This window comes from Pteropus alecto, unplaced genomic scaffold, assembly GCF_000325575.1.
Source record: "Pteropus alecto unplaced genomic scaffold, ASM32557v1 scaffold226, whole genome shotgun sequence".
Lineage (NCBI taxonomy): Eukaryota > Metazoa > Chordata > Mammalia > Chiroptera > Pteropodidae > Pteropus > Pteropus alecto.
Window position 1 is genome coordinate 7,146,104 of NW_006440132.1, and position 11,003 is coordinate 7,157,106.

General features: G+C 36.8%; 1 protein-coding gene and 1 pseudogene across 2 annotated transcripts in view; both read right to left on the reverse strand.

Moving 5' to 3' along the window:
* SLC31A1 (solute carrier family 31 member 1) overlaps nucleotides 1-11,003 on the reverse strand; it is a 31,733-nt gene that overhangs the window by 12,457 nt on the left and 8,273 nt on the right. The gene's annotated exons all lie outside the window — the stretch shown is intronic.
* Nucleotides 84-11,003, reverse strand: part of LOC112484033 — a 19,179-nt pseudogene continuing 8,259 nt past the window's right edge.

Consider the following 11,003-nt stretch of genomic DNA (forward strand, 5'->3'; position numbering starts at 1 on the left):
CCCAGATTAAGTCTGGCAGATAGTGGGAGTCATTAGGCCACTTGTTACACTTGCAGGTTTATAAAGACAGAACTCAGGAGAATAATTGCTAAAAACTCACCGCTCCTCCCACCCCCCCAACACAGCTTGGATTTTTATCCTTTTAAAAATTCTTCAATAAAACAAAGGCTACTGTTTTCCCTTCTTCTTGCCTTTGTTAATAATAAAATAACTCCAATGGATCATCTACAGCAAATTCTCACTTGCTTTTTCTTCACGGCAATGATTGGGCTAAGATGAGAAAGATATAAATAGAACTGGCAAGAAATTAATTTAGTGATTATCTGCAGATTTCAATATTATTTTCTCTTTCTTCACCATATACCAAAGTGAGCTTTACTACTTCAGATAATCTGCACAGGATTCCCTAAAAGCACTTTTCATGGGAAGAAACCAAACTATTCATAGTCTACATACTCTAATAGTAGAGTAATACATCAGACTAATGGGCTGCATCAAAAGTAACCAACTACCAGAGACATAAAAGGGAAAATTACTTCAAACAATTACACTTAAAACTTAGCCTTCATTTATGAGTGGCCAGTGATCTAGGCAAACAAGAAATGCTGCATGGACTGACAAGTTTTTAGAAGAATAAAAGAGCAGCTATGAATTAGTGGGAGTAGCTCTTTTACTCAGAAATTCTTGGCTAAGAATATCTATTTTAGTAAAAAGGATAACTCAGGAACTGCTCTGAGAATATTATTCTAACTATCTATGGAAAAGACAGAAAGCAAACCTGTGATTTGATTCCAATCAACAGTGTTTCAAGATACTGGTTCAAGGTCACCCCCTTCTATCATAAATTTCATCTTTCCACAGCTCCACTCCACCTTACTAAGGTGCTCAGGCTGAGCAAAGAAGATGAGAAACCTGTTAGGGCAAGACAGATCCTGGAGGAACTTATTACAAGGAGAATTATACAGTGACGGAGGGCTATCATTTTCAAGAGGATGCATGCTAAAGACAAACTTAATTTTTTAAATGGCCATTGTCCAACTTCTAGATCACCTATGCCTTCTAGGCAAACATGAATAGACCATGTTATTACTATACAAGCAACAAAATGTAGAAGACAGAGAACTACTTTATACGTGAAAGAGATGCAGGTGATTAATACTGTATCGGGCAAGCCATTTTATATGTTAGAGCTTCATTTTCCTTAACCGTATAAACACTAAATTACATGATTAATGAAGTTCCACACAGACCTAAAACTTAATTCTATATTTTTCACAGTTTAGTTTCCAGGATACAGAACACTTCTCTATCCTTATCCTTACTATTGAACTGTAATTGCTATGAGGACCTTGTCTTATTTATCTGTGAATCTCCTGCATTTTCTAATATGCTGCATATGGTACTAGATTACAATAAGTGTTTGCTGAAATAAGTTACTTTTCTCTGCATTTCTCCTTTGGCAACTTAGACATAAAACAGACAAATTAATACCTTAATCCATTAACGACACACTGGGCAAAACTTAGTCTGAAATGCTATATAATATTAGATAGCTATGCTTACAAATTATTCAATAGCTCCATATCAAGAAGTAGCAAAATATAGGTGATATAGAAGCAACACAGATACAATGAACTTTTTAAGAATTGGAAGGTATCACAAATTCATCTAGTTTTATGTATGCACTTCGCAGAAGCCTACAGTATAAACCACAAACCTCTGTAAATCTAACGTTATCATATTCTGGCATAATTTGCCTTTATAAATACTTTTATAAAATATTTGTTTTGTGACAAATGTGAGGAGACTGTAAAGAAAACTCACACCTGTTTCTGAAAGTGGAAGAAAGGAAGAGAATACACCGTCTGCTACTGACCTTTAAGTAGTCTGAAATGCCAAATCCAGATCCTTTATATAAATTAAATTCTAGGGCACTCAACCTTGATGAGTGCCACATAAAAGGACAGTTGAGAAAACAGAACAAACTGTAAGATAAGATTGACTTAAAAATGTTTTTACTCTGTATATTCACCAAATGAATGAGTGCATAGAACCTGAACAAATGACATGTACAAAACAATGGCATTTCCTTCCTATAAATCGAACTCTATTATCTTATTCTATCCTCACAGAATCTCTTCTTGGTTAAGAAGAACCAAGGCACAGGTTGCTTAAGAAACCTGTTCAATGTTATACTAGAAAGCTGTGGAGAGACCTTGGCTAGAACCTAGGTATCTTCCTTCCTGGCCTAGGGCTTACTCTCTATTAAATTTTCCTTACTATTAACCCAATGTCACAATTTTGTAACTGTAAATGTCACAATGTTGGTCACTTATCCTAATCCTGAGTAAATTAGAAGATTCACCCAGCCTGCCTCTGGTTTTCATCAGCAGCAGCTCTATTACAAACATAGGTTTTCCTAACAGCACCCTTTACCCTCTGTTCATACTATATGATACATCAATGACAAATTAATCTACCTAAGGCCTGGCTCTACTTATCTGCTCAAAAAATTCCACTGCCTACTAACCTCTCCACTGGCTATTAAACACCTTGTTCTGAGAGCACAGATTTCTAAAATATAGGCCCCAACCTACCTTTCTGCCTACATGTACTTTGTGTTCCAGCCAAAAAAGTCCAATCGCCAACGTTTCCTAGGACATACCCGCACTTCTGTCTGGTATCTTTGCTCACATTGTTTCTTCAGTCTGGAATGCCTATCCTTACAATTTCTAATGCAACAAATCCTCCTCATCTTCCAAGGTCTAGTTCTAAGAACTCTGAACATTCACAGCACATTTTGCCTTTCCTAATAACTCCAACTGGAACTGGGTCTAAAATATTTTTATGACATTTCAATCTGTGCCTATTTCCGTCATTGCACTGATTGAACAGTATTAAGAAAGGCTGGACAAACAGTTGAATGGGGGTATTTCTCCAAAATTCCTTTTCATCTTCATCAACTGCAGACATTTAATGAGCTCTTCTTGGGTACTTCTCCTTCTTGATCCAGCTAAGGAGAGAAGTCTGGCTCCAACAATTAGGCCTGAAAAGAGATGGATGAGCCATTTCTTCATCTATATGCAGACCACTTGAAATGGAGACCTGAGTGTCCTGTCTCTTCATTTGTGGGTCACTGAAATCTCACTAAGAATTGGAAGGACCTTAGAAGTCATTGCATGGAGCTCCTCAGTAATACACAATTTCTATAACAACTATTCAAACATCCCTAGGGTTTTGTCAGGTTGTGTTGCTCCCTTTCAGAAAAATAAGGAAACACTTTCTTTTCAGCCAAGCCAAATAGAGGAATCTGAATATTGTGGTGATGATGCTGATAATAGAACCAGTACTCCAAGCTTAATTAGTGTTTGTACTCCAGATACCACTTAAATGTATTTCTCAAGCTGTAATTTGCATTTTAGGCTGTATTCCCAGAAACTAATTCCTGTCTGCAAAGAGAAACCTAATCATCTTCATGTCAACTTCTGAGACTCATACACTTATTTTATGCTCACTATTTTATGCCATTTATGTCTGTTACAGACTAACTTCTAACCTTATCTCAATCTAATCCCCTTTACATTCAAATATTCCACTGAAACTAATTTCACTTTTCCTTAATAAATTTAGCACTTTGGCACTTGCATGCCTCTTTGGCTTGTGTAATTCCTGTAATTCCTTCCCCTCCTCCTCCATTTTCTGTATATGTGCAAATCCTGGTATTATTTATTCAACATTTATTATGCACTTAAAATCTGTCAGAATTAAAACATGACCCTTGATCTTTTGAGTTTACAGTTCAGCTCTTTCTTTTTTTTTCTTTTTACAGTGAAAAATTTTTATAGTTAGAATTAGCCAGCTGGACTCAGTTTAGATGATCCCAATTTTGTTGGCAACATCCAAAGCATCATGGTCAGGAGCCAGCCGACCATATGCCTTCTTCTCTCCATCAAGCCTGATCAGGGTGTTGACTTTGGCTATGTCAATGTCATAGAGCTTCTTCACAGCCTGTGTGATCTGGTGCTTGTTGGCCTTGACATCTACAATGAACAAAAGTGTATTGTTGTCGTCTAGCTTCTTCATGGCTGACTCAGCGGCAAGGGGGAACTTGATGATGGCACTGTGGTCAAGCTTGTTTCTCTGGGGGGCGCTCTTCTGAGGATATTTGGGTTGCTTTTGGAGCTGCAGTGTCTAGGGCTATTGGAAGGTGGATGACATGCATATCTTTTTGTGGCTGTAGACACCTTTTAGTACTACTTACTTGGCCTTCAAAGTGTTTGCTTTGGCTTCGCCTTTGGGAGGGGCAGGGACTTCCTTCTTTGCTTTTGGCGCCATCTTTGTGAAAAGGCTAGCTCATTCTTTAAGGCTAGTTATCTTTACCATGAAGTTTTTTTTGAATTCTTAACCAAAGAAATTTCTTTATTTCCCTAGTAATCTTCTCTTATGGCAATTTTGACTCACAGTTCTTAAAATACAAGATAAAACGTGCCATAATGTATATTGCAAGTTCCTTGAGGGCAAGTAACTAATTTCTACCTTGTTATTGAATCTGAAAGATCAACAAATATTCATTCTTCAAAAAGTTATTTAATTCTTACAAAATCCATGAAGGCTTCATTATCTGCTTATAAGGAGCCAGGTGCAAAAAAATAAGATTCTTGCCTTTGTAGAACTTAAAGGTCATCTTAAGGAGACTAAATTTTATTCCAAAGGCAACTGGAAGCTATTCACAGGTAATAAGGGAAGTGATATGATCAGCTTATAATTTAATAGAGTACTTTGGCTGTTATGTAGCATAATTGGCATTTGTTCTTCCCTAATATTTCCTGCTCAAGTTCTGTGAGGCATTCACAGAAGGAAAAAAAAATTTCTTACAGAGCCACGAGCTATAATCCTTTAATTTGCTAGAATCCAGAAAGATACCTGTTAAAATTTTAGAAAGATTAGGAGAACCTTCTAACTTCTGGGTTATAAAATGGTTTGAAGGATAAAACAAGAATATTCTACAAGAACTATCCTGGATTCTAAGAGCTTCTAAAGTCACATGCCACCCTTTGTAAGTAAAAGTTAAGCTTATGGAATATTGTTACAAGCATGAGTTTGGAGCCAGGGGGTATTAAGTCCCGCTTTGTGAATTTCTAGTTGAGTATCCTGGTGATATTTCCTATAAAAGTTCCATGGGTCTTTAGATTGGCAGTAGGTACTATGTATAGAGGCTGCTAAAGGGGCTGTGCCCAGATTTCAATGGCACTTGGGTAAATGACTCAAATTTGGTAGTTGCTCAATAGGTTTTTAAAAAAATGATGAAAGTAGACGAAGTTCCCTGTGGGACATGGACGGCAGACTGTAAGACGCACAGCAAATGCTTAATAGATTTTCATTGGATTATACAATCTGTACTATACATGAAAACCTTCAACAGTGATATCAACAAACCCCACTTTTCATTCATACCTCCTCAAAACATTAGCAATAAATCCAGAATTTATGTGACTCAATTTTTTTAATGCCTTATTTTAGGTCCAGTGGAAAACACACTAGACTGAATCCAAGATCTGGATTTTGGTCCATCCAACTCTATCACTTTGTATTCTTTTGAGTAAAATGCCTATGTCAGAGTTTCTCAATCGTAGCATGATTAACATTTGGGGCTGAATAATTCTTTGTTGTATGAGCTAGCCTGTGCATTGTAAAATGTTTAACAGTACCCCTACTTTACTCACTAAATGCCAGTAGCACCATCCCAGTTGTGACCACCAAAAATATCTCCAGACACTGCCAAATTCCCTTGGGGGACAAAATTACCCTACCTGAGAACCACTTTTGATCTCTGAGTTTCAAAGTCTCATCCAAAACTCAGGGAAACATGGAGATAATATCTGTTTTGCTCTCCTTCAGGGCTGTTATATGATTCAAATAATATAATGAATGGGAAGAACTATTGAAAGAAAAAAAAGACCACATGAGATATGCAAAAGCATTATTAATATTCTGTTACTATTATTATGCTCTGTGAGTGCTCAATCTCAAGGCTGAAGAATAATATTCACATCTTGTTTACAGATGTATTGCAAAGCTTAGGTTAAGGCTACTGCAGTCTAATATACCCTTTAGGTTGGTATTCAATAAATATTTGTTGACTGAGTGATTCTAAGTGTGAGTTCAATAGTAACTTCGTTTACTTTTGCGGCATGTTCTCAGATTTTTCTGCTGAGCTACAGCAATGTAGTAAGTTTCCAAACCTACTGTACTTGAAGGACAAGCCTAGATTAAACAAGAATGACCAGTCATTTTGCAGATGGAAAATCGAGGCAAAGAAAGTTAACTGACTATCTAAGGACATGTGGCAGTCTAGTAGCATGCTGCAATTAGTTATTCAAGCACTCTGTCAAGTTATTCAAGCACTCTGTCAAGTCTATGAAGTCCTTGCCCTTTAAGTTGTGCAAGAGGAGCTAACTTTACTTGTTACCTACCTCCAGAGTAGCTGTGTCTTGCAGTCCTTTATACCACGTTAAGGCATACAATTTGTGCTAAAGCTGTTACCAGCAGTATTCTTGGCTGCTCCACCTCTATGTGGCTCTAAGTAAGGTGAGAATGGACTTCCATAGAACCTAGCTCCAGGTCACATTTCGTCATTTTGTTAAAATTCACAAAAGCCATTCCAACTGCCATTCTGTTACGTATTTTCAGTGTTAGAAAAAGAAAATTTAAAGAATAACCCATAAAAATGTCATGATTTATTCTAATCCTTTAAAATACCAGATCGCCTCTCATTATTATGTCTCTGTGTGAACTTTCAAACACTGATTGCTGTCACAGAGAATCATTACTCCCAAACACTGATTTAACAGTCTTTTGGATAATTCTCAGGCAACATATGGGTTGGAGCCCACCTTAACCTTTATCATTATTACAGTTTGAAAGAATATAAGGCTAGAAATCAAGAGATTCTGATTCCAGCCTGGTTCTTCCAACATATTAGGTAATTCGATCTTTATGGTTACAGTTTCCTTAGTGAAGAGACAGAATAACTCATCTTTGGGGCCTATTTCAGTTAGAAAAGTTTAGGTATGTAATATATTGTTTCAATTACAAACAAATGCATACTTGTCTTCTCTAAATGCATTCTGAATATCAGATGATATGCTTTAGACATTCTAACATTTCATTGGCTTTAACACTTGCTTATCAAGCACATTTCAGAGCATACTGATCATATCACTTTCTAACAATTTCCAAATTACCAACCTTAAAATCATTATCTCTACTGAGAAATATCTTTCCAAAGCAGAAACAGTAAGAGCAAGAACCTCCTGGTTCTTGGAGTCAGACTGCTGTCATAAAGCTATGCCATTTTTGGAACTCAGAACAAGTTGTTAAAACTTTATGGGGATAATACATATACATAAAACTAAGATAATAAAATCTCACTGTATTTTGAATATGAAATGTCAAAATACATATAAAAGTGACTGGCACATTGATAACATACATTAGAAATAATAAATGTTAATTACTTTCCTCCCAACTCTAGAGTTTCTCGAAGTGTGGTCTAAGGACCATCTGAATCAGAATCATCTGAGATGTTTGGCTAAAAATGAAAAATAAAGACCCCACTCCAGACTACTGAATCTTCTCTTAGAAAATGAGGCTTCAATATCTAGACATTTATCAAACATTACAGGCAATTCTTCTGCACTTTAAAATTTGAGAATCTTAGTTCTGAATTAAAAATATGTACAATATAGATATATAGTACAAAGAATTTAAGAACTGGATGTTTAACAAGTTAGAGCTTAAAAAAAAAAAAAAAAGAAAAGAAGTAAAGATTCAACCAGGATCTAAAACAAAGCATTTCTTTTGATATTCCGAAAGGCAACAGAGCTAATCTCACTTAAAATTTATACATACTACCACCTAATAATTAAAGGGTCTTCTTGACTAACACTGAATTAACAATGGCTCATCTCTGGGATTTGAGAAAGGTTTTTTCACCCACTATGTGAATAAAATCTTTGAGTTCCAGATGAAAGGGAAATTATATATTTTCAGTAGTTTTATTTTTCTAGATTAGTTGTGAAATAGGAATTGAACCACCAGAAACACAAACCTCAAATGCATTGTTTTGTATGAAGAAATTGTTGGATGTTAGTTCCCAACATGATTAATGAAATTTAAGATCTGCTCCCAGTTTAGTACTCTAGAGTCTGTCTCTAACTACCAACTCCTGCCTTTTTGAGATTGGGAATTCCGTTTGAAATCCTGACTAGGTCACTAAAAACAAACAAACAAATAAAAAACCAAGAGGAAGCTACTAGCAGAAAAGATTCTTCCTTTTTTATGGTGACTCTCCAAGTACACAGGGAGCTATACTCATTCTCTAACTGGTAAAACTGTACCTACTGGTTGTGGGCCCTCAGGCAAATTATTTAACATCTCTCTGGCTCCACTCTAAAATCAGGATAATAAACTCAGCCTACCCACGCCATAGAATTGTTTTAAGGAGTTCAGTTAGTAGCTAAGAGGGCAAGTTAGTTTCCCCTAAAATAGGAATGACAGTAGCATGTACCTCATGACAGTGTGTACCTAAACACTTAGCATACTGCCTAAGCACCTTAAGGCTTTGATAAATATTCATTATTATTACTTTTAATCTACTGTTCTTTCTAAACTTGGAATAGGTACAATTCCCCAAGTTTTTTGATTTTTCCTTCACCCAATACTCCATAGCTAACCTTTCTTTCTAACCTCTGCTGTTTTCAGTTTGGGAGTTTTCAGGGTGTGCTAGCTAGTGAATCCTACCCACTTAACTTCACAGGCAGGAACATCCTTCACCTATATTATATCAGGTGGTCAGCAACTGCTTCAATTTGATTTCAATCTGCATCCACTTTCTTTGAAAAGTCTCAGAGCTTCAGGCTTCTTACTCCCTCTTTTCTAATTATAAAAGACTTTGTTTTTTTTTTTTTTTATGGGGGGAGGGTGTTTCACAATCACCAAGCAATTCTCCAGTACCAGTTCGGTGTCCAACAATTCAATGAGATTCTTGACACTATCTACCCGGAGATATCATCAGATTCCACAGGTTGAGGGCACAGTCCCACGAGACTGCCCTTCACTTTAGATGCCAGTAATAACCCCAGATTGTTACCCATGCTTTTGACCAACTGGCTATGTATCAGAGGTTCTCACGTCCCTCTCTCCTTGGGTTCTGTTAATTTGCTAGAGCAGCTCACAGAACTCAGGAAACCTATTTACTCATCAGATTACTTATTTACTACAAAAGATATTAAAGGCTACAGATCAACAGATTAAGAGATACATAGGATGAGGCCCCGAACAAAAGAGCTTCTGTCCTCCTAGAAGAGCTTCTGTCCTCCTAGAGCCTGGGGCCCAGCACAGTGGCCTGAGGAAGCATTCGAGTTCCCCAACCAGCAAGCTCTCTGAACCCCATTGTTTTGGGTTTTTAGGGAGGCTTTATTATGTAGGCATGATTGATTAAATAATTGGCCATTGGAGATTGAACCCAATATCCAGCCTCTCCCCTTCCCCACATGTCGGGGTGGCACTGAACATTCCAACCCTCTAATCACTAGGTAGGATACACTGGCAACCAGCCCCAATCCTTAGAAGACTCTGGGGGCTTTCCAAAAGTCAACTCATTAACATAACAAAAGACACCTTTATTGCCCTTTTCACTAAGGAAATCCCAAGAGTTTTAGGGGCTCTGTGCCAGAAATGGGATGAAAACGAAATATATTTTATTATAAATCATAATATCACATTCTTACTTTTATATTTCTATAGTTATTTTACTAGAATTTTGCACATGTGCTGCCAAAGCAAGCACATTTCATTAGGATTTTGGAAAGGAAAAGAGATGTGCTCAAAATGCCGTATTGAAATAAATGTAAATATGATACATTATATTGTTTTTGCCCATCTTATCTTTTCTACATTTTAGTTTCTTAAGAGTAGGTAAGGAATAGTAGTTCTGCCCCTTAATTCTAAGTCATACAATGGCACCAAGCACTTTGTGATGTTTCTGAAAAAATAGTAAAGGAAACTCTTTCCACGGTCAGTTTCTAGAAAGTTCATGGGCCTTTTACAAGCTGTCTAAATGTAGAAAGAAGCCTAGTGACGCATCTAGTTTGAGCTACTCAGCAGTAATTTACCCTGGGAATCTGGCACTAAAGAAAGCTTATATTTGGAAAGTTGGGTTTTATCTGGGTGAGCTGCATATTAAGCCCTATAATCCTGTCATCCATAACTATAAGGAGTAATAGTCCACGAATGAGCCTGGTTTTCTCCTGTCCCACAGAGTTTATTGGAGCTATCTCACAGAGAGTCCATGAGAGCTTAAAGCATGGCCCATAGTCAAGTTTCTTTATTCTAAAATCAAGAGTCAACACTAATCAAATTGTCTCTTCTAAATGTACAACATTCATTTATAAGTCAGAGTTTGTATTTATGTAATAGTCACTGTGATCTTTATGACTTCATACATAAAATGAGATTTGTGGGAATAAAAAGATAACATGTTTATTTTTAAGTGCATATTCCTAGGTTATTCCTACTGAGTATGTCTAACTCCATAGCTACCACTAGTATGTAGCTAAATAAATAAGGTTCCAAATTTTTAACTGTAGCACAAAGAACGGCAATGGGAGCCAAGAGAATATGTGTGAATATTTACTTAAACATACACAGACACATACTCCTCTTCAAGATAATCTACTTGGCCTTCTGGCCCTTCCTGAGTCACATTAGGTGTGCATAGGGGTGGGTTGGAAGGTGTGCCATGCTGCACAGGGAAAAGGAAGGATAACTTGAGAGAGTAGCCAAGTAGAGGTTAGAGTCCTCTGACATCTACCCAAACTCAATTCAACAAGTATTAAGTACTCTACATCCCAAAGGCTATAGGAATTTTGGAAATGAAGAGGATGGAGGCTTTGTTTGAAACCAGTTATTTAGAATAAATTTCACAAATGGCTTAATGCACG